This window comes from Mauremys mutica, chromosome 3 (assembly GCF_020497125.1).
Source record: "Mauremys mutica isolate MM-2020 ecotype Southern chromosome 3, ASM2049712v1, whole genome shotgun sequence".
Taxonomy (NCBI): Eukaryota; Metazoa; Chordata; order Testudines; family Geoemydidae; genus Mauremys; species Mauremys mutica.
Genome location: NC_059074.1, coordinates 165,477,139 through 165,499,238, shown reverse-complemented (window position 1 = coordinate 165,499,238; position 22,100 = coordinate 165,477,139). Strand labels below are relative to the sequence as shown.

The 22,100-nt window shown below is 46.4% G+C and overlaps 1 protein-coding gene and 1 long non-coding RNA gene across 2 annotated transcripts in view; one reads left to right on the top strand and one right to left on the bottom strand.

Moving 5' to 3' along the window:
- Positions 1–8,134: 8,134 nt before the first annotated feature.
- LOC123366615 lies at positions 8,135–15,786 on the bottom strand. Its single transcript, XR_006578154.1, has 3 exons — positions 15,656–15,786; positions 12,698–12,763; positions 8,135–8,486 (listed from the first exon to the last, which is right to left on the bottom strand). It is a non-coding gene; the product is annotated as an uncharacterized LOC123366615 (long non-coding RNA).
- Positions 15,787–15,919: 133 nt separating this feature from the next.
- Positions 15,920–22,100, top strand: part of PTPN14 (protein tyrosine phosphatase non-receptor type 14) — a 197,183-nt gene continuing 191,002 nt past the window's right edge. The window contains exon 1 of the mRNA XM_045010243.1: positions 15,920–16,396. The gene's annotated coding sequence lies outside the window, so the exon portion shown is untranslated. The remainder of the gene's footprint in view (positions 16,397–22,100) is intronic.

Below are 22,100 nucleotides of genomic sequence, written 5' to 3'. Positions count from 1 at the left end.
AAGAAAGAAGTTTTCTTACAACAGTTGACAGCAGTTACAAGAAAAAACAGTGCAACAGGCATCTGAAGATGCTAAACAAAGATCTGCACACAAAGAAACAGTTTTTCAAGCAGGAGTGTACACAAGGGGGCTTGAGAAACAATGACCTGCTGGCACTTCCTATGGAGTGTCTGCTGCAAATCGGCTCCTACTGGCCAGTGCCCTGTGCAGGCTTGCCCAGCAGAACACTCCCTGGGAGCACAGGCGGCCCGCTATGGGCCATGCTTACACACGCAGCTGAAGCCAGGGCTGCAGAGGGTGGCTCAGGGAGATTGATTTATACACAGTTGGTGCTTGGCAGAGCCTAGCTGATGCTAGGGCAAACACCCCGCCCCTTGTCTCCAGAGACGATGCCTAAACCGTAGCCCAGAGACAGGGGGAGGGGTGGGAAGTGACCTCTGAGCGCCTAGGGAGAGTGGGCCAGAGACCCAGCAGTGCCCACGGTGGGCAGCCAGAGCCACACTGGGTGACCCAGACAGGAGGAGAAGGGCTGGCTGAAGTGCCCCCCAGCCCTGCTGCCTGCATGGGGACCAGTGCCTGCTCCTTCAAACCTCCCCTGACACTCCCGTCCCTCTCCAAACCCCAACAGGAGGCAGCGCCCGGGTCCCCTCCCCACAGTCACTGCAGCGCCTGGGGCTGCCGGGTCCCTGACTCCGCTCCCCTCCCCAGCACTGAGGTTCGAAAAGCTGCCGCCACATGGTCAGATAGGGGTGCACAGCACATTTCATTAGGGTGTGCACCCAGGGAGCTCTGCCCTAGCCCCGTCCCCATCCACACCCTCCTCCTTCCCGCCCCCTCAGAATCCCCAACCCTCCCACTCCTTGTTCCCTGACTACCCCCTCCTGGGACCCCTGCCCCTAAGAGCCCCCCAGGACCCCACCCCCATCTAAGCCTCCCTGCTCCTTGCCCTGACTGCCTCTCTAGGACCCTAACCCCTACCTGCCCCAACCCTTAACCACACCCCTGCTCCCAACCAGACCCCCAGGACTCCCATGCTCCCTGCCCCCTGACAGGACCCCCCCAAAACTCCCGACCCATACAACCCCCCCTGCTCCCTGCCTGCCCCAACCCCTCTCCACACCCCTGCCTCCTGACAGGCCACCCCCAGAACTCCCGACTTATCCACACACACCCCAGCTCCTTGTCACCGGACTACCCCCTCCAGAGCCCCCATCGTGACTGCCCCCCCGGACCCTCGTTGCTCCCTGTCCCCTAACCCCTATCCACCCCCCGCCCCCTAACAGATCCCGGGACTCCTATGCCCCATCCACCCCCCCTGCTCCCCGACTGCCCCCCCAGACCCCTCCCAACCACCCTCCCCAGGATCCCACCCCCATCAAATCCACCCTGCTCCCTGTCCCCTGACTGCCCCCCCGGGCCCCTCACCATGAGGCTCCTAGCAGCACGTTCTGCTCCGCGCAGAGGCAGAGGCGCTGCCCCGCAGGAGCGCGCAGCCCCGGCCCCCAGAGCGCTGCGCGCGGCAGGGCTCCAGGGAAGGGACCAGCGCGGACCCCGAGCCGAGAGAGTGGGGCCATTGTCCCTCCCCGCCCCACACTCACCGCAGCGCCCGGGGCTGCTGGGTCCCCGCTCCCTTCCCCAGCGCTGAGATTCGAACAACCACCTCCGCACGGTCAGTTACACACACAACCCGGGATAGCGCTGATTGGCCATTAGCGCAGCCACTCACGAACCTGCTCTCTCTGTTGGACCAATGGGCTCAAACCGCAGCGCCGAGCCCCTTCGATTGGTGCGTTCGGAATTATTCAAACTCCATTGGCTGTTGTGGGAGGCGGGTGGGGTGTGATTGGCTCCGATGCTGCCCGCAGGCTGTAGGCGCAAGTGAAAAAGCAGCAGCGATAGCAGTGGGCACGGCAGTTACTGGCTGTTTATTAGGGAGGTTCGGAAGCAACACGTCACGCAGTGTGGCCAATGGGAAGGTAGATCGCTCAGCGAGCCAGGGCTGCGTTCTGTGGGGCGGGCAGGGGAAAGGCAGCGTGGAAATGTTCTGGTGCCGGATAGTGAGCGGTGCGTCTGTTCTAACTGTGCACATCTGCCCCCCCCATCCCCCCACCAGGGCTGACCCTGCAGCTGGGCTCCTACTTACCTCAGTGGGACTCTTGCCTAGAGATCAGCTGCCTGGCATGGTGCCCACAAAGCCTGCTGGTCTTGGCTAGACAGGCGAGAAGCTGCCCCTGTTCCTTTCCTTTCCTTACGTCTCTCTTTCCTTCCTCTAATGCCTATTTCAAGAGGGAAAAAACACACCCCCACAATACAAGTTACTAAGAAAGCTGTGCCAGCTTTTCACTATACTTTACATCAGGGGTCTCAAACTCAAATGACCATGAGGGCCACATGAGGACTAGTACATTAGCCCGAGGGCTGCATTTACTGACACCCCCACCCTGCCACCCTTGGCCCTGCCCCCACTTTACCGCTTCTATGAGGCCCCGCACCTGCCCTGCCTCTTCCCATGCCTTCCCTGCTCCCATTCCAACCCCTTCCCTGAAATCCCCACCTCAACTCCACCCCCTTCCTGCTCCCAAGGGGTGCAGGAAGGGTGTGCAGTGTGGTGGGGGCTCAGGACAGGGAGTTGGGGTGAGGGGTGTGGCAGGGGCTCAGAGCAGGGGGTTGGGGTGCAGGAGGGGTGCGGTGAGTTCAGGGCAGGGGGTCGGGATGCAGGGTGCAGCAGGGGGCTCAGGGCAGAGGGTCAGGGTGAGCTGAACTGAAAAAGGCACACACACTGGAATAAGAGCATCTACACAGGGTGTTGTACAGCTATAACAATATTTGTTTACATTCACACCTTAGGCTACACTGAAAACATTTCCTGTGTTGACAAGGCCTAATACTTTGCATTTGTATAGCACTTTTCTCAAAAGCACTTTACAAAGGTGGATAAATGTTATCTCTCTTTTACAGATGTGGAATCTGAGTCATAGACGCCTTGTTTACACTGGCACACTCTGCATTCATCAGCAGCTAGGGCAGCTGCAATGATGTTAACAGTTTAAGTGCTAGTGCAGAGGGCCTCAAACTTTTTTACTGGCGACCCCTTTCACATTGCAAGCATCTGAGTGCGACCCCCCCCCAAAATTAAACACACTTTTAAATATATTTAACACCATTATAAATGCTGGAGGCAAGCGGGGTTTGGGGTGGAGATTGACAGCTCACGACCCACCATATAATGACCTCACGACTCCCTGAGGGGTCTCGACCCCCAGTTTGAGAACCCCTGTGCTAGTGTAATCTCCCTCTGCAGCAGGAACCACATCTTTTTCTGTGTTTGTGCAGTGTTTAGTACAGGGGCAGGCAAACTTTTTGGCCTGAGGGCCACATGGGGTTTTGGAAATTGTATGGAGGGCCAGTTATGGGAGGCTGTGCCTCCCCATACAGCCAGGCATGGCCCAGCCCCGCCCCCTATCCAGTGCCTTCCCGCTTCTCACCCTCTGACACTCCCCCGGACTCTTACCCCATCCAACCCCCCATTCCCTGATGACCCCCCTGGGACTCTTGCCCCATCCACTCCCCGCTCCCTGTCCCCTGACAGCCCCCAGAACTCCTGCCCCTGACTTCCCCCTTGCCGCCCCATCCAACCTCTCCTCTCATTCCTGACTGCTCCCCCGGGACCCCTGCCCCCATTCAACCCCTGTACCCCACCCTCTGACTGCCCCGACTTCTATCCACACCCCCGCCCCCTGACCACCACCCTGAACTCCCCTGCCCTCTGTCCAACCCCCCTGCTCCCTGCCCTCTTACCGCGCTGTCTGGAGCACAGGTGGCTGGCAGCAGTACAGCCGCGCCGCTCGGCTGGCACCAGCCATACCACTGTGCAGCACAGAGAACTGGGTCAGGCCGGGCTCTGCAGCCCCACTGCCCAGAGCATTGTGCTGGTGGCAGGGCAAGCTGAGGCTGTGGGGGAGGGAGTACAGCGGGGGAGGGGCCGGGGGCTAGCCTCCCGGGCCAGGAGCTCAGGGTCCCATGGGCCATAGTTTTCCCACTTCTGGTTTAGTACATCGGGGGCTGATCCTGTTTCAGGCCTCTGGGAGCTACCTTAATCAATAATAATAGTCAGAAACAAACCATTTCCAACACTGTTCAATAAAGGTCAACCATAAGTTTCAGAAATGGTTCTGAACACGACTAGGTCCAGTGTGCACTTGCAGTTAAATAATTCTGAATCACGGTTCATTTGCACCCTTTGGGTGCATCTTAGTCAGCAAATTTCTCACCTAGTATTCCCAAACAGCACTGGTGCTAACACTAATGGAGGTATTAATATAGACTGTGTGCGTACAGTAAGTAGTGAAAATGTTCACATCTGTTATATTGTAGTATTTAGTTCAGTCCTAGCACCATTGAGAACAACCTACTGGACAGCATTAGTAAAATTTCCTAGCACAATAGAACCTCAGCGTTACAAACACCAGAGTTACAAACTGACTGGACAACCACACACCTCATTTGGAACAGGAAGTACACAATCAGGCAGCAGAGACCCCCCCCCCAAAAAAAGCAAATACTGTACAGTACAGTAGTGTGTTAAATGTAAACTACTAAAAAATAAAGGGAAAGTTTAAAAAAAAAATTGACAAGGTAAGGACAGGGGCAGTGAGTAGTATGGGCCCATGCTGCCCGGGCTCCAGCAAATTCAGGGCCCAGGGGACCCAGCTCTGTCAATGTTTGGGGCCAGGTCTCTCCCCCGGCCTTGCCTGCCTCCCCCCCATGCCCCTTCCCCAGAGTGTCTCTACCTGCCCTGGGCAGCGGGTGGTTGCCCCCTGCAGTTCCACGCTGTGCTACCTCACCAGCCGCTGCTGCAGCAGGCTACAAGGGAGTGACGCTGGGGGCAGATTGAGGCGGCGCATGGCAACCCCCCAGCAGGAGACTCCAAGTCGACTCCAGGGGGGACTTATCCTGGCTGGACATTCTGAGCAACAGTCTGGCGGGACTTGGGTGAGTGTCATGCTGGGGGAGCTGGAGAGGGGCCCCCATCACCCCCAGAACTCGCTGCTGCCAGCAGAGAGAGGTCTGGGGGAGTCCTCCTTTCTGGCTCCCCGCCCCAACCCCAAGGCAGCCTGCCTGCTGCACCACAAACTCATCATCCTCAACTGAGCCCCATGCCCCACATCCCCTCCCATATCCCAGCCCTGTGTCCCAGCCCAGAGCCCACATCCAGCACCCTAACACCCTTCCCACATCCCCTCCTGCACCCCAACCCCCTGTCTCAGTCCGGAGCCTGCACCCAGCACCCAAACTCCCTCCCAGAGCCCACACCCCTCCTGCATCCAAACTCCCTCCCAGAGCCTTAGGCAGGTGTGTGTGTGGGGGGGGGGGACTTGAACCTGTTCTGCACCACCATGAATTATACAAACCTGCCACCCCTGGGTAAGGAAACTGTTTCAGTGCTTGTTTCATTTAAATTAAGATGATTAAGAGCAGCATTTTTCTTCTGCATAGAAGTTTCAAAATTGTATTAAGTCAATGTTCAGTTGTAAACGTTTGGAAGAACAACCATAACATTTTGTTCAGAGTTAGGAACATTGTAGAATTACAAATAACCTCAATTCCCGAGATGTTCATAACTCTGAGGTTCTACTGTATAGAGGTTAGAGAGGTTACATGACTTGTCTAAGGTCACATAGTGAATTGTGTAGAAGGGAGACTAGAAACTAAGCCTGTGATCTAGCCAGTAGACAATAGTGCCTTTCTATCATGTATGATAGTGCAGGGTTCTCAACCTTTTTCTTTCTAAAGCCCCACAACATGCTATAAAAACCTCGGTGGCCCACCTGTGCCACAATAAGTGATTTTCTGCGTATCCGGTAGATTAACAGCCAGGGCTGGTGTTAAGGGGTAGCAAACAGGGCAATTGTATGTGGCCCCACATCACAGGGAGCCCTGCAAAGCTGAGCTGCTTGGGCTTGAGCTTTCTACCCTGACCCTCAGGGAGTCTAACGCTGATCCTGCTCTCTGGTTTATTTTGGCAGACCCCTGAAACCTGCTTGTGGCCCCCAGGGGGCTCCGGGCCCCTGGTTGAGAACCACTGTGATAGTGGGTGATTTGATTCATTCTTTTAACTTTGCTATGTGGGCTAACTTGTATTTCTTTATTTTGGAACTTTCCATTTAGCGTGTTATATAATGTCTTATGGTTGCTGCTTTCACTTAAAAAAAGAACGGAAAAATCTGATAACTTTTAGGTAAAATTACTGTGAATAGTTATGAATAAGGCTACAATTTAGTCATGGGTATTTTTAGTAAAAGCCATGAACAGGTCATGGGCAGTAAACAAAAAGTCATGGCCTGCCCCGTGACCTGTCCATGACTTGTACTATATAAATACCCCGACTAAAACTTAGGTGCTCAGGGGAGGGACCTCCGGCAGCTGTTGCTGCTCAGGAGGCAGGGGAGGAGGGAGGCTCTGGCATGCCACCGCTGCTGCTGTGGGGGGCGGGATCCTGCAGATGGTAGGGGGTGGCCCAGGGCCCTGCCACTGCTGCTTGGCCCAGGGCCCTGCTGCTGCTACTATTCCTAGACCACTGCTCCGGGGCAGCGCCTAGGTCACCTGAGCAGTGGCTGGTGCGGCTGGCCCTGGGACCGCCCCAGCGGCCCTGGTGTCAGACTCACTGGCTGCTTCAGAAGTCACAGAGGTCCTGGAACGTCACAGAATCCGTGACTTCTATGAGCTCCGTGAAAGACTCACAACCTTAGTTATGAACATAGGAAAATATTCCCTTGTAACTTTGATGTAACTTTTAGCTAAAATTAATCTTGTATTATCCCACAAACTCCTGCTAAAATCTTAGCATTTCTATTTGATTGCCAGTAATATATTACATAAATGCAACTCAATAATTTAAATGTTAGTAACATGAACTAGCTCATGAAAATTTTCTACTGCTGCCACTAGGTGATTCCCTAGGCTCTGGAAAGAAAGTAATAATGCTCTAACAACAATGTTTTTTAGAAATCCCCAGTCAGTCAGAAGGGGAGTTTGGCAAGTTACATGGCCACAGCAATGCTGTGATTGCAATAAGAGCAAACCCACAAAGATATTCTATTTATGCTGTTCATAGTTACTATAAATGAGTTCCAGTGGAACAAGGCTATGAATACCTCAGTTAGCATAATGCTCATGGATTTAGTATGAGAAGGAAATTATAAATAATTATGACAGTTATATTATGACATGATAAAGCTAAGACTTCAGTTCTTTTGTAGGGCTGTAAATTACCAATGCCTGAGCTGCACATAAAGTTGGAATTTTAGTATAAAAAAAAAGATACTGTATTTAAGAATGTTATAATTTTTATTAAGCCCATATCATACTTTCTAGTGAATTCTAAAATAATCAGTATCAATAAGGCTGCACTCTGTGTAATGGTGTCAATGATATTTAAGATAAAGGAAAATCTGTAATACACACCTTATAACATTCAAGCCTGCTAGCTGCTGGGGCAGGGGAACAACTATGAGTTGTCTCCTGCTCCAGTCCACTCCCAGCACAGGAGACTGGATCAGACTGTGAGTTGCAGAATTAGGGCCCACTTACAACCACACAAAAGTCAAAGTGGTGACAGATGTAAAGTTAAGCAGATTCTGGTTCCTTTGTGTGGGGCTGCAGTCAAAGAGCAAGTAGAGACATTTGCTATGAATGACTTTTAGTTTAAGTGAAAAGCTAAACAAGAAAGAAAAGTCTGCATGAGAACAAACAGCATGTACATCATCTGACAACCCATAAGGAGCTCAGCTCCAACAACAAACTAGCAACTAAACTCTGAACACAGGAAGAGTGGGTCAGAAATTTACAAGTGCACTACAAGGCGTTACATTTCAGGGCAACTGCACCTGTATTTCCCCTAAGTGGTCCGGCAAAGGCACCCACTTCTAGGCTTCCTGCTCCCCAGACATTGCCTTTCTTGGGTGGAGACCCACGTCTCTCTCCCTTTTGACTGGGATACTTCTAGGCTGCACAGTTCCTTGGCTTCACTGTGTTAGTCCCAGCACAGACAGGTTGCCCAAGGACACCTGCTCGCTTTCTTCTCAGAGATGGTTCACCGACGTAATTGCTCCAGTTATAAGGCACCACACAGCTCTTTTTATGCAAGACTAATTTTATTATTAGGGTAAAAGCACTACAGAGAAAACATATTAAATACAATTAAAAACCCTACACACTTGCTAATAAGCTCACCAGATGTCATCCCAGCTCTAATAGGGGTTCTAGCAGGAGTAATCCTTCAACACTGCACCCAAGGAATTTTCTTTGTGGTCACAAGTTCATCACAGCTTCAGCTGAGAACAAGTACTCAGTCGGTTCAGTCCTTCCAAGCCTACCCTACGGATTGGGGCTCTCCATGGATCAAAGGTCCTGTTCATTTTTTGGATGAGGAAGAAGACCCTGAGCCAGGCTATTTATCCAACAATCCTTTCTTTGTCTGTTAGTCCCTGGAGAACACAATTTGAATTAATATATTTGGACCTTTCCAGGGGGGTGGCTTTAAAAGGCTGATAATGCAGGAATTACATTAGCATCCTCCTCCCTACTGGAGAAGGTACATACAATGCCACAATAACACATCCACAATTGCATTTTTAATATAATGTAAACCAAAGTTATTAACCCTAATTCAATAATTTAATTTAATAAAGTTTATCTTGATTCCATCAGGTTTGTTCAGGATATTACAGCATATTGTCACTCTGTCACACAAGGCATAACACTTTCATAGCTATAAACACTACACTTTAACATTCACCTTAATTTGCTATAGGGCAAGGGTTCTCAAACTGGGGGTTGGGACCCCTCAGGGGTTCACAAGGTTATTATGTGAGTGGTTGCAAGCTGTCAGCCTCCATCCCAAGCCCTGCTTTGCATCGAGCATTTATAATGGTGTTAAATACATAAAAAAATGTTTTTAATTTTAATTTATAAGGGGGGGTCACACTCAGAGGCTTGCTATGTGAAAGGGGTCACCAGTATAAAAAGTTGAGAACCCCTGCTATAGCCTATCCAGGCATTGCGTAAGTTATGGTATTAAATGGGGTGGCCCTCCCCCATTCTCCACCTATTAGACTGGGGAGGGGGGGAGCTCAGGAGCAGCAGGGTGCTGGGGTATGGGCTTGTGCCCAGCAGGGAGGGGAGTCTCAGGGCTTCAGCCTGTTGGACACACTTCCTGGGGCTTGAGGCTTCAGCAGGAGCGAGGCTGAAGACCTGAGCCCCAGTCCCCGGACGGTGTGATAGGACTCGGCGAGCCAGTCTGTTTGACCACCCCTGATATAGCATGTAACACTGGTGGGACAGGTTAGTGCTTAGGATGAGATCAAGTCAGAAGTTCAGCCCGAACTCTAAATATATAGTGTATTTATTTTAAAAATATATAGTAGATCTGTAAAAGATATTGGTTTGATCTGGATGTTGCTATGCAATTTTTAAAATCAATTTAATGACCATGAAAGATGCCCGATTCTTCACAGCTGGAAACTGAAATAACCTATCTACTGTAGGCAGTTGCAAAGTTCCTTGCACAGCTCCATTAATGTACCTCAATGCTGTTCTTTATCAGACCACATCTAGGAATCTAAGGGTGAGTCAGACTGAAAATCCACAGAGTCTTAACTGGCCTTTCTGCTAAGACTGCCAGCAAACTGGCCAACCGTAATGTGGAAATCTGTCCATTGAGGAGAAGACTCAGGCCATTAACTAATTTCACATAGGCCCCAGATAAAAAGAGCCATCAGACAGTAACAACTTTCAGTCACTAACAACAACTTGGGTCAGATTCAAATCACTGATCATGAGGTAAAAGGGTTTAAATCCCACTACCAGTTCCCTAAATCACACTTCACCATTTTGACAAATGGTATCAGTTATTCAATACACTTGTCACTTGTATTTATTAGAATCATGTCTCTGTGAATTAAAACTCTAAATTAAAGGGGCTATTTAGAAATGCATTTTTTGGCCTGATGTCCATTACAGACTATTGATTAAATCACTCTTAGTTCATGAATCATTGACCAGATAGATTGCAATGACTCTGAACGGTATGAAGGCGAATTGGTCACATACTGACAATATTTAACGTTTTGTGAAAATTAAAGAAGTGAAGCACATATAATAGCCAATTTTTAAATCTCAGTCTCTCAACATTCTAACATGGCTTTATTACATACCAAGAAAACCATATGATCATATTCTGAATTAATCACTAATGAAAAGAAAAACTATAATTATTTAATATTTATATTATTGTAGTTGCCATAAAATCCAGTGTGAAACAGGACTCCCTTATACTAGGTGCTCTACAAACATATATGAAGACAAAGCTGATATTTATATTACTATATGATGTCTTCTATCTGCTGATTTTAAAGAGCTTTAAAAGCATGGATGAATTGAGCCTTACAACAATCTTGTAAACTAGGTGGTTATTATCTCCATTTTACAGATAAGCAATATATAGGTGTCAAAGTCTTTGACAGCACCAAGAATAAACTCCGGTCTCTTGGTACCAGTTCTTTGCTATTTTCAGGGACTGGATGGCTCAGAGAGTGGTTATAGATCAATATTTTCAAATGTGGGTGCCCAAAGTTAGGTACCTAAATGCATATTTAGGTGCCTAAATAAGAGACTGATTTTCAGAAGTGTTGAGCACCTGAAATTCCCTTAGACTTATACGCTGATTCAGTAGTCCATCTTTATGCTTATCTTTAGGCATGTGCTTGTCTCATTAACTTCCATGGAACTTAAGCACATGCTTACATGTTCTTTGCTGAAATGTGCCCTTATGACATGCAGGTGTTCAGCACCTCTGAAAATCATGTCACTTTTATTTAGGTTTGCACTACTGTTGCCTTATTATATGGATACATTATGGATTTGGATCTCCAGGGTTGTCAAACCAGTAATTTCAGGAGCAGTAAATTCACTAAAAAACATGAGCTTTTTTGTTTTAATGAATGCCAATTTTGGATTATATAAACTTAAAAAAATACAATAGTAAATTTCTAATTGTGCTAGAATATCCTAAGAATATCCTAACTGATGTTAAAAAAAACCCACCTCAAAACTACTTAGGAAGAATATTTGCTTCTGTCCTAAGTCTCTGTGTCAAATTAATGTCCACCTGAAACAAATTTCTATACAATTTCTATAAGAGCATGAAAAATGGGGTTTATAATAGAAGTGGTGACACAACCGTAACTAGAAGCTAGAGTTCACCACTATAATCAGTCTCAAATGCTAAAACTTTTTTGATTTTACAAACTTTTATTCAAGGATTAAAAAAAGGCAGACATTTTCAGTTACTCTCCAAACCTGTAGAAATAGACTGTAACATTAAGCAAACTAGAATGTTCAGTGTTCCATAATTTATGTGTATGGATGATCACTGAAAACTTTTTCTGGTCCACAAAACTGGGTGCTGGCTTAGTCACTGTAAGCTATAGACTCCTATAACGTGTTAGCTCATGCTTGATGGCAACAGGTTTGTTTTCCATAATTGTGTAATCCAAATTCCATTTCAAAGAGAAGATTTTTGAAAAGGACTATTAAATGCAATAATTAACGAGCACATAGGGCATAAGACAAGTAAACTTGTCTTAATTATGGTAAGCTTAAAAAAATTGAAAGTACCAATTTACAAAGTACAAGTATGGTTTTGGGACTAAGAAGCTTCTCCCAGAATACTGCCTAAGGTTTTGTCTCCATTACAATTACAGCCAAGTCAGGATACCCAGCACATGTCCCAGGTTTTAGAATAGTTAGGGAACACAGTTAAGGTCATATTTACACTACACATTGGAACTGTGTTGCAACTGTATCCTTTGATTTGATTGTAATGTAGATGGCTGTAAAGCTAATTAAACCTCATCTACTGTTCTCAGAGCAAACTGCCAGATGTTGCTTAAGCACAGTTTAAAGGGAGTTTTGTTGAAAACAGGTTATGACATGGTTTTGCCAACAAACAAGGACTGAACATTTTCCGTGTTATAACAAGATTTAAAAAATTGCTTTAGCCCAGGATAAACATGTTGGAAGTGTTTAAACACAGGTGTTACCGGGTGCTAGAACTATTTCAAATCTCATTGTAAACCATATCCAAGTCCCACAGACACTGTACATTCTACTGTGCAGGGAACCAGATAAAAACAATAATCCTCTGATATGGTTGACACACCATTAGTTCAGTATGGATGGTACTGGATTATGTTTTCACTATCTTTTTGAGCAATGTTACAGTTCTGCTTAGTGCCAGACTTTAGCATGGTTTAAGAACAGAGTTAAAACATGATTCAGTCCTGTCTGCTCTGCAAATCCAAACTGTATATTAATTTTGTTAGGACTACTCCGCTGCAAAAGGATCCGCAAACAAAAAACACTTTTCCCAGGGCAGATGGGGTATTAGAGAGATAAATTCCATAAACTGCCATATAAAACCACTAAGTTCCATCTTTAATAATATTTTAAATCATGGTAACACCTTTCTAGCAAGAATTATGTTTAAACATGGTCTCTAGGAAGCTGGTAACGTGTTTTCTTAATCCTCAGGGCTGTATGCTCCTTTCCACTCTGTTTTGGGGAGCAAAGGAATGGCAACAAGAATACAATGGGTCCTACACATGCTGAAGGTGAGAGTCGTACCAAAATGACATACCTCTGCTCGGAAGCTTATCTGTATTAACCAATTGTGTATTTCTTAAAGCACCTCTCTCCATAGTATCTAGGAGCCAAATACAGGTATTAATAGTTGTATTAAGTCACACAGTAGGCAATGCGTTTCACCACTCCTTGGTTCAGAAGCCTTTACTTATTTGGGCGGGTTTTCTCTTTGTGCTACAGCTTGCCATTGCAGGCAGGGCTTTGCAAAAGGCTCAGCTCCGTAAGCTGCTGTATTTTGGGGCATATTTTTATCTCCTCTTGGACTCTTCAGTATTTCAGAGACTGTGCTGGGACAGGAGAGGTAGGAGCTGGAATTCAGCTCCCATTCAAAACTAGCAGATATTTGAGCCAGTATCTGCCACTGAGTTAGTGCTGCTTGCAACATTACCATATCCTTGCACTTAAAACTCCTTGAAAGTTAGAGTTCTGTACAGGTGCAGTGAGGTCTATAGGAGGAAAAAGGGGCCAGGAGCAGTACCTGGGGCCCAACAAAACCGCAGAGGTGGCTAACACCCTGTGGTGAGGCATTAAGATACGCCTATGAATGCCAGCCTCCACAGTGTTTAGAAGTGAAGTCTTATGCCTGCTTGGCAGGACCTCAGAGTTGTGGAGAGAATCCAGCAGAAACTTCAGGAGTTTCATGCCCACTTTCCCACCCCATCCTCTGTGTTTTTCTACTTGTGAAGGGGAAAATATAAAAAATAATCTTACAGATCTGGAGTAAGGAAGCTCTAAACTTCACTGTGTTCTCCTGCTTTGCTACCAGCTGCAGCTACTCTGCTTATGGTATGCTACCTACTGCTATGGTGTGACTGAATGTGTCTTTGTAGTTCTGCAGTTGGGTGCTATTCACAGCTCCATATCTGACTTAGTATGTGACCTGGAGCAAGAAAAACCCCAGAATGCAACAATTTACCATCAAAAACAACGAGAATTTCTTTTGGCACCTTAGAGACGATTTGGGCATAAGCTTTCGTGGGCTAGAACCCACTTCATCAGATGCATGGAGTGGAAAATACAGGAGCAGGTATAAATACATGAAAAGATGGGAGTTTAGTGTCAGTGTCACTTCTCAGCATAACCATCTGTAAGATGTGGATCCTATTTACTTACTTCACTAAGCCTCACGGCACCTTTGTTAGAGCGTTTCAGATAAATAGGACTTTCTCTGCAAAGTGTAATTACATTTTACAATGCCAGGGGTAAGGCACAGACTTCTGACTCCACATACGGTACTTAAGCACAATTATGTATCTAAATTGAGGAACTGTGCTATTTCTCTCTCTTTTAAGGGCTTGATCCTATTATCTTTACTGATGTGAGTAATGCCCACTGACTACTCATGTACTGAATGAGTATTACAGGACCAGGCCCTTTGATGAGGAGAAAAGTATGTATGAATATGCAAATGTGTTACATAAGTGTAAAACAAACAAACACACACCTCCAATTTTCACCCATTTTTTAGAAATGACTGTGCTCATGAGCCTTTCTAATTCCAGTGTAGGGATTTTTACAGTTTTAGGAGCATATTCTGTGCACATCTCTAACTGACACCAAGAGGGATTGCCCTATTCTAGAGTTGCTCCTACCCTCCATATGGTTCTCCCCTGCTCTGCTAACTCAAAAATGGATAAATAGATTTTACTCAAACTCTACCCTCCTAAACAATCTCACATGGCCTGAAATCAAGCATAGAAAGGTGATTTAAGAGCTAAAAGTGGTTTAATATTATGGTTCAAAACCTGGGTTTAGATAATTTCCTCCTGATTTTCAGTGTTGATTTTTAGGCAAACAAGGGCTCTTTTTTAAGAGTAAAATATTGTGAATTTATTTTAATGATATATTATTTAATGCCCAACAGGTGTAAAACTCCATAAATATCTGGGGATTGTTTGTAGGGTCTACATATTCTTAACATCAGTTCATTCATAACTGATCCATCATCTTGGCAGAAGCTGCAGCCTGGCTTTACAAGGTGGCCAAACCATGCTCCCTCAGCCAACCTTAGTGCAGCCACCAGACAGGCCCGTCCTCATTCACCAATTGTTATGCTTCTGGCATGACATTCCCCAGCTGTGATACCCCATTGCACATCTGGGGGGGGGGGCTGCAGGGTTTCTTCTGTGGTTTCTCCTCCAATTACAGAGGTGCCAGCATTGCAGGTAGCCAGGGTGCGTTTCATCTGCTCCCCCTGGAGGATCCGAGCAAACAGTTGGCAAGGAGCTGGGAGAACTGGCAGCAGCTGGATTCCCCAGCAGTGCACGCTGCCACTGGACAAGTGTGGGTCCTAACACGAGTGTGACAGAGACAGGACAGGGGGACAGAACGGGGAGCAGGGGCTGACGTAGTGAAGTGCGCAAGGGCTCAAAGGGGGCCCATTGTGTAATACAGGCAAAGGGGCTGAAGAGGATGAGGGGTGGCACTGGAGGATGGCTAGACCTCACAGCCTGAATGGCAGCGTGGGGGGCAGAGCAGACGAAGTGGGGCTGAACCGGGGAGGTAGTAGGGTGACCAGACAGCAAATCGGGACAGGAGGTGGGGGGTAATAGGAGCCTATATAAGAAAAAAACCCTAAAATCGGGCCATCTGGTCACCCCAGGAGGTAGGGGCAGGGAAGCTGGCCTCCAAAAGACTCCCCTGGGCTGCCTCAGCCGCCGCAGACCGAACACACACCCTAGGCCTGACTCAGCCCTTTCCTCCCCCTCAAACATTCCCGCTCCCCACCCCCCAAACCAAACCCTTCCCTTCCCTGCGGACTCAGACTCTCCCTGTTCTCCCAGCCGCCGGGCGCCCCTCGCTCCCTGCCCCCATCTCTTTGGGCCTGGCTACACGGGCTGGAGGAACGGGGTTGCAAAGGTAGCGCAGGCGAAGGGGCGCGGCGGGGCTAGCGCAGCCAGGGGGGCTCCGAGGGGAAACCGGCGAAAAACCCGTCCCGCGGCTCTGTCCCGACCTTGGCAGAGTTGCAGCAGGCGGGACGGGCAGGAGCCCGCCCCTCCTCTTCCTCCCGCGGACGGGGATCGTTCCTCCGCCTTTGCAAAGAAAACAAAACAACAACAAAGCCCATGTCAAGTCCCCGACGTCTCCGGGCCCCGCAGTAGCAGCGGCCGCTCCGCATTCCTGGGATTCCAGGGCTGTGACTCCGCGCTCCAGCCCCACGCTCCGCAGCGACTCCGACACGCACTCGCTCCGCAGCCGCCGCCTCCGGCCCTATTCGCTCTCTCGGGACAACAATCCCCTCCCTCTCTCCTTCCCCCACCCCCGCGGGCTGCAGCGGGAGCCCACGGCTCCCTTGCCCGCCTGCAAACTCCCCTGCCGGCCGCAACGTCCTGCCTCCGCCTCCCCAAACTCCTTCAAACTTTCCCCGCCGCAGCGGGGACAAGATTATTGGGTGGGGGCGGTGGTTTACTTTCCCTCCCTCTCCTCCGGGAGCCCCCAAACCGGGCACCACCCTGATTTCCCCTCGTCCCAGCAATCAGCTCTTCCCACCAGCACCGGTTCCTACTTTGTCCCCCCCTCACCAGTTGGGATCCCTCTCCTGGTCAAGACGGAAACCTCCTTCTCCACTGGGAAACCCTCCTGGGGGATTTTGAACGAAGCCTGAGCTACCCTTGTTGCCTTTTCGGGAGGAAGGGCGAGCCCATTCCCAGTGCCCCTGCCCCAGAGGAGAAGTGGCTACGACATGTAAACGCAGGTAAGCAACAGCAGCAGAGTTTGCTGAAGTTTGTCCGGCTTGTTTTAATTTAGAACTTGTAGTTGCTTGTACCGCTGATCGCAGCGCCGGAGCGGTAGTGACTTTTTCAAAACAGTCTTGACATAATTTATGGCGTATGTGTGCATATAAAAATCTGTTCCCGTCCATTATAATTCATCATCCGTCGTCGTAACGCAATCATGGACACATTACTGTGTGTGTACATAATGCAAATTTATCCCAACTAAACGTGATTATGCTGCTACAAATGAATGCTAATCTGTGAATTATAATAAAACGCAGTCACTTATGTGACTATAATTATAAAAGCCCTAATCCAGAAATATATTGAAGCAGATGTCTAAACAATATATGATTTATAGAATCAATATAAATATATATTTGTAAACAGCTGGGGACAAGCTAAGCTTTCTGCTGAGCTGCGTTCTTATTTACACTGCAGCATGACTCTGTTTAGCTTCCAGGATCCTCCTCTCCTCTACCTCACCCCCACCGGATGGATTTTACCTTGTTCTTTGTTAGTTACAAGTCAAGTCTACACTGGCCATTCCTCTACAGCAAACGCTGTAACAGGTTGGGCAGAAATTACAAGACTGTGTGAGCATTGTGATATGTCTTCTCATTTCTAATGTGCCAAAGTTCATGAATCTTAAAGATTCAAAAGTAACCTCCTCTATTACAATCCATTTGGGGGCATACAATAGGTATTTTGTGTCTGCATGCGCGGGCATTACAGTGAACACTGTAGTTTTGGTTGCAAAGGCAGTCCTGTTATAAGCACCTCTCTAGCTATAGTGGCTTGTAACTTTAACTTTATAGAAACAAATAATTTCTGGTAAACTGGGCAATAACAGTGAATGATCACTCAGAGATTGTTCCTGAGATTGTGGTATATGGCCCAAAATCAAGGGCAGTATTCACAGTTGAATGAATTGGTTTTACTCTGTTTCCGCATAGACATTTGCTATTAAAATGTGTGAAAACTAATACACTTACTGTATGCTGAATTCTTAGTGCTTGTGACTTCAGTCTATAAAATGGCTCCCTTAAGCAGGAGCTCTTGAAGCCATCTGCCCACCTTGTGACGATGGGAGAGATTTGAAGAAGACAACTACATTTTTAGGAGACACTTGTTGGAGGTTGTCACCATTGTCTGGTCTCTCTGACCATTTATTTGAAATTGTCTGTATGTCATTATAATGTTTGATACAGACTCCAGGGTTTGCTATTGCTCTTTTAGGAAGGCTGTTGCTCATATCTAACACTGGTCATTGGTTTAACATATAAGAACAGCCATACTGGGTAAGACCAATGGTCCATCTAGCCCAGTATCCTGTCTACCGACAGTGGCCAATGCGAGGTTCCCCAGAGGGAGTGAACCTAACAGGTAATGATCAAGTGATCTCTCTCCTACCATCCATCTCCACCCTCTGACATACAGAGGCTAGGGACAACATTCCTTACCCATCCTGGCTAATAGCCATTAATGGACTTAACCTCCATGAATTTATCCAGGACTCTTTTAAATGCTGTTACAGTCCTAGCCTTCACAACCTCCTCAGGCAAGGAGTTCCACAAGTTGACTGTGCACTGTGTGAAGAACTTCCTTTTATTTGTTTTAAACCTGCTGCCCATTAATTTCATTTGGTGGCCCCTAGTTCTTGTATTATGGGAATAAGTAAATAACTTCTCCTTATCTATTTTCTCCACATCATTCATGATTTTATACACCTCTATCATATCTCCTCTTAGTCTCCTCTTTTCCAAGCTGAAAAGTCCTAGCCTCTTTAATCTCTCCTTATATGGGACCCGTTACAAACCCCTAATCATTTTAGTTGCCCTTCTCTGAACCTTTTCCAATGCCAGCATATCTTTTGTGAGATGAGGAGACCACATCTGTATGCAGTATTCAAGATGTGGGTGTACCATCGATTTATATAAGGGCAATAATATATTCTCCGTCTTATTCTCTATCCCCTTTTTAATGATTCATAACATCCCGTTTGCTTTTTTGACCGCCTCTGCACACTGCGTGGACGTCTTCAGAGAACTATCCACAATGACGCCAAGATCTTTTTCCTGACTCTTTGTAGCTAAATTAGCCCCCATCATGTTGTATGTATAGTTAGGGTTATTTTTTCCAATGTGCATTACTTTACATTTATCCACATTAAATTTCATTTGCCATTTTATTGCCCAATCATTTAGTTTTGTGAGATCTTTTTAAAGTTCTTCACAGTCTGCTTTGGTCCTAACTATCTTGAGCAATTTAGTATCATCTGCAAACTTTGCCACCTCACTTTTTACCCCTTTCTCCAGATCATTTATGAAGTTGAATAGGATTGGTCCTAGGACAGACCCTTGGGGAACACCACTAGTTACCCCTCTTCATTCTGAGAATTTACCATTAATTCCTACCCTTTGTTCCCTGTCTTTTAACCAGTTCTCAATCCATGAAAGGACCTTCCCTTTTATCCCATGACAGCTTAATTTACGTAAGAGCCTTTGGTGAGGGAACTTGTCAAAGGCTTTCTGGAAATCTAAGTACACTATGTCCACTGGATCCCCCTTGGCCACATGTTTGTTGACCCCTTCAAAGAACTCTAATAGATTAGTAAGACACAGTTTCCCTTTACAGAAACCATGTTGACTTTTGCCCAACAATTTATGTTCTTCTAGGTGTCTGACAATTTTATTCTTTACTGTTGTTTCAACTAATTTGCCCAGTACTGATCTTTAAAATATAAGAGGTTAATGTAGTTTATATACATGCATAAAATGGGATTTGGGCAATGATCTGTAAATGACTGTGAAGATGGACCTCCCTTGATTTCAGTGGGTCTCTGCACAGACACAGGGCGTTTGCCTGAGCAGTTTCTTGCAGGATTGGGGCCTAAATTCAAACCCAGTGGGCATGATATAGAAGTTTCTAAGGCATTCAAACTGCTGATTTGGGGCCCAGTCCCAAAGCCCTTATTCAAATGATAGTCCTTTAAATCCATGGGATAACTCCTGTATCCCCAAGCCTGCAATCACATCTGTAGGGGAAAACCCTTGTGCCCATGTAAAGGTCCGATGGCTCTGTACAATTACAAGGGGTCTGTCTGTCTGCAGTTCTGACTGCAGGATTAGGGCCAGCATGGACGAAGACTGCAGGATGGAGCTCTTAGTGCTGCTTTGTACATACAATGTGTCTAAAAAAGAGAACATTTAAAATCTGTGACTTTCAAATATTTGCATACCAGTTGTTACAGCTATTAGAATACAGTGGTGTTCCTTGAGGATTAATTAGCCACTGTTAGTGGCTCTTCATGTACTTCTCAGCTGGTCATTAAATGCCAGCAGATGCCTTGTGCCTTAGTTGTTGTTGCTTAAATATGGAACAGTCTTCCATGAATTAGGGTTTTTTTTGTTCGTTTGTTTGATTTTACTTAAATTTGTAAAAAATGGCTAAACCAACCATGGAGAAAGTTTTCAGCTTGAAGAAGGGTCAGAGGTGCTTTTGAAAACTGTCGGGTACCAGTGTAGTCAAAGGACCACAGATATTTTTCATCTTATTTGTCTTTACTTTGGATCTGGAATTGATTACATAGTGCTAAAGCACAAGTGTATTATTTGACTCTGTAGCATGAAAGGCACACTTAAAACAATTAATAAATCAGGCTCCTTCATTGGCCAAGTCAGTTCTGTTGTACCCAAGTTGTAGTTAGGTTGTTGATATAAATAACTATTGTAAGAATGCAGTTATTTAATATGTCTTAGAAAGTTTTTCATTAGGCTTTCATACTCAGTACTTTTAATTATAGGTCCCAGTTCTTCAAAGACTTACCCATGTGCTCAATTTTATGCAATGAAGCCACTGGGACTACTTGTGTGTCTAAATATTAAGTGTGTGCATATGTTTTTTGCCATAATAATTAGTATGTAAATAGTATGATTGTGTGTACTTATCAAGCACAATTACAAAAACAGATGTTGTTGTTATAGTGTAGGGATACTATAGCAATCTTGATTTAATCCTCTTGTGCCTAAAAACATTGATGTCAGCAGAAAGTTTCATATGGGCAGTTTTTTGTTGTTTTTGAAACAAGATGTAAAGACTATTTCTCCTGTGAGAAAACTATTGACCATCTATAGAGTTTGAGGGAATTTTATAGAAAAGCATGTAGTTCTGTATTAAAATCTGTGGGATATTTAAGATAATTATTTATTACACAGGTGGTTCAGAGTAATTTCCATAGAACCTTATTGATTTAATCTCCATTAGGCTCTAAAAGACTCTTTTTTGGTAAGGTAATATTTTAATAAATAAATTTAATTTTTATAATACTTTCTATTTAGGGACCTCAGAGCATTTTACAAATACTGTTGAGTTAAGCTTCACAGAGCCTCATGAGGTTGGCAAATATTATTGCCCTTAGTTTATAGATTGGGAAACTGAGGTACAGATATTAAGTGACTTTCCCAAGGTTACATCCTAGTGTGTGGCAGAGCCAGGAAGAGAAGCCCATAGTTAATTCTAGAGCACAGGATTGTGTGCTGACCTACACTCATGTCTAATTCTCCCTTCCCCCCACCCCCATGGAACAGGGTGGGGCAGCAGAAATGAAGCCAGTTCCAAGCACCAGCCATAGGTGTCTTGCCATCCTAAATAAAAAGTGTTTTTGCCCCCTTATTCCCACCAAGTAACTGAGTACAAAAAAAAAAAGGTTGAAGGATGTCCCCCCATATGCTGATTTGGCACCCCTAGAAGTTAGAACCCAAGGTGATCACCCTGATTACCAGCCATACCAGATCCCTCTCCTCCCAGATGGATTCCCTCCTGCAGCTATTTCTTTCCCCTCCCAACTAGGCTATTCTCCTGCTTTGCTCCTACTGAACCAACTAATTGCAGCCTGTTAAGGAGACCAATGTACCAACACTCCTCATCTCTATACTCCATTAGCTATAGGATGCAGCAGAACTGCAGGAAAGTTTGAGATGAATCGCTCTCACACACCCCTTCACCCTCCTCCTCTCCCCCTCCGAACAGCATTGAGTTATGCCACAAGGGATTTTTTTACCAATGGTTTCCCAACCCCTTGAAACATCTTGTAGCTTGCCCAGAGACCCTTGGAAAATGAGGAAAGTTCTGGAACTCCCAAAATGTGGACTCCCAAGTGGATGTTCTGGGGAGGAAGACTCCTGGCCCAAAATGAAAGAAAACAGTGAGAAGAGGGCACTCCAGAAGATAGGTGGGAATGGGTTGGCCAGATAGCAACTGTGGAAAAATTGGGTCACTTTTTTTTTCTTTTTTCTTTTTTTTTAAACGGAGGGGATGGGTGGTATACTTGCCTATTTAAGACAAAACCCTGATCGGGACATCTGGTCACCTTAGGTGGGACGGACTACAGAGGTTGTGGCTGCAGATGTTGTGGAATAGGAGGGAGGGAAAGAATTTGGGTGGGATGGTGACCCAGGGAAGGTGAAGAATAATAGCAAATGTGCATCGGTCTGGTTGACTTAACAAAAGTGGATGGAAGAGCTGGGAGAGAGTGAGTGTGGGGTGATCCAGGTGAGGGAAAGCCCAGGGAAAGAGTAAAGAGTGAGTGTAGAGACTACCCAGGAGCAGTCCTTCACACGCTTTGAACCAGTTTGTGAGTGTGTTTTCCCAGACTGAGCCTGCAGCTGTTTTATGAGGTGG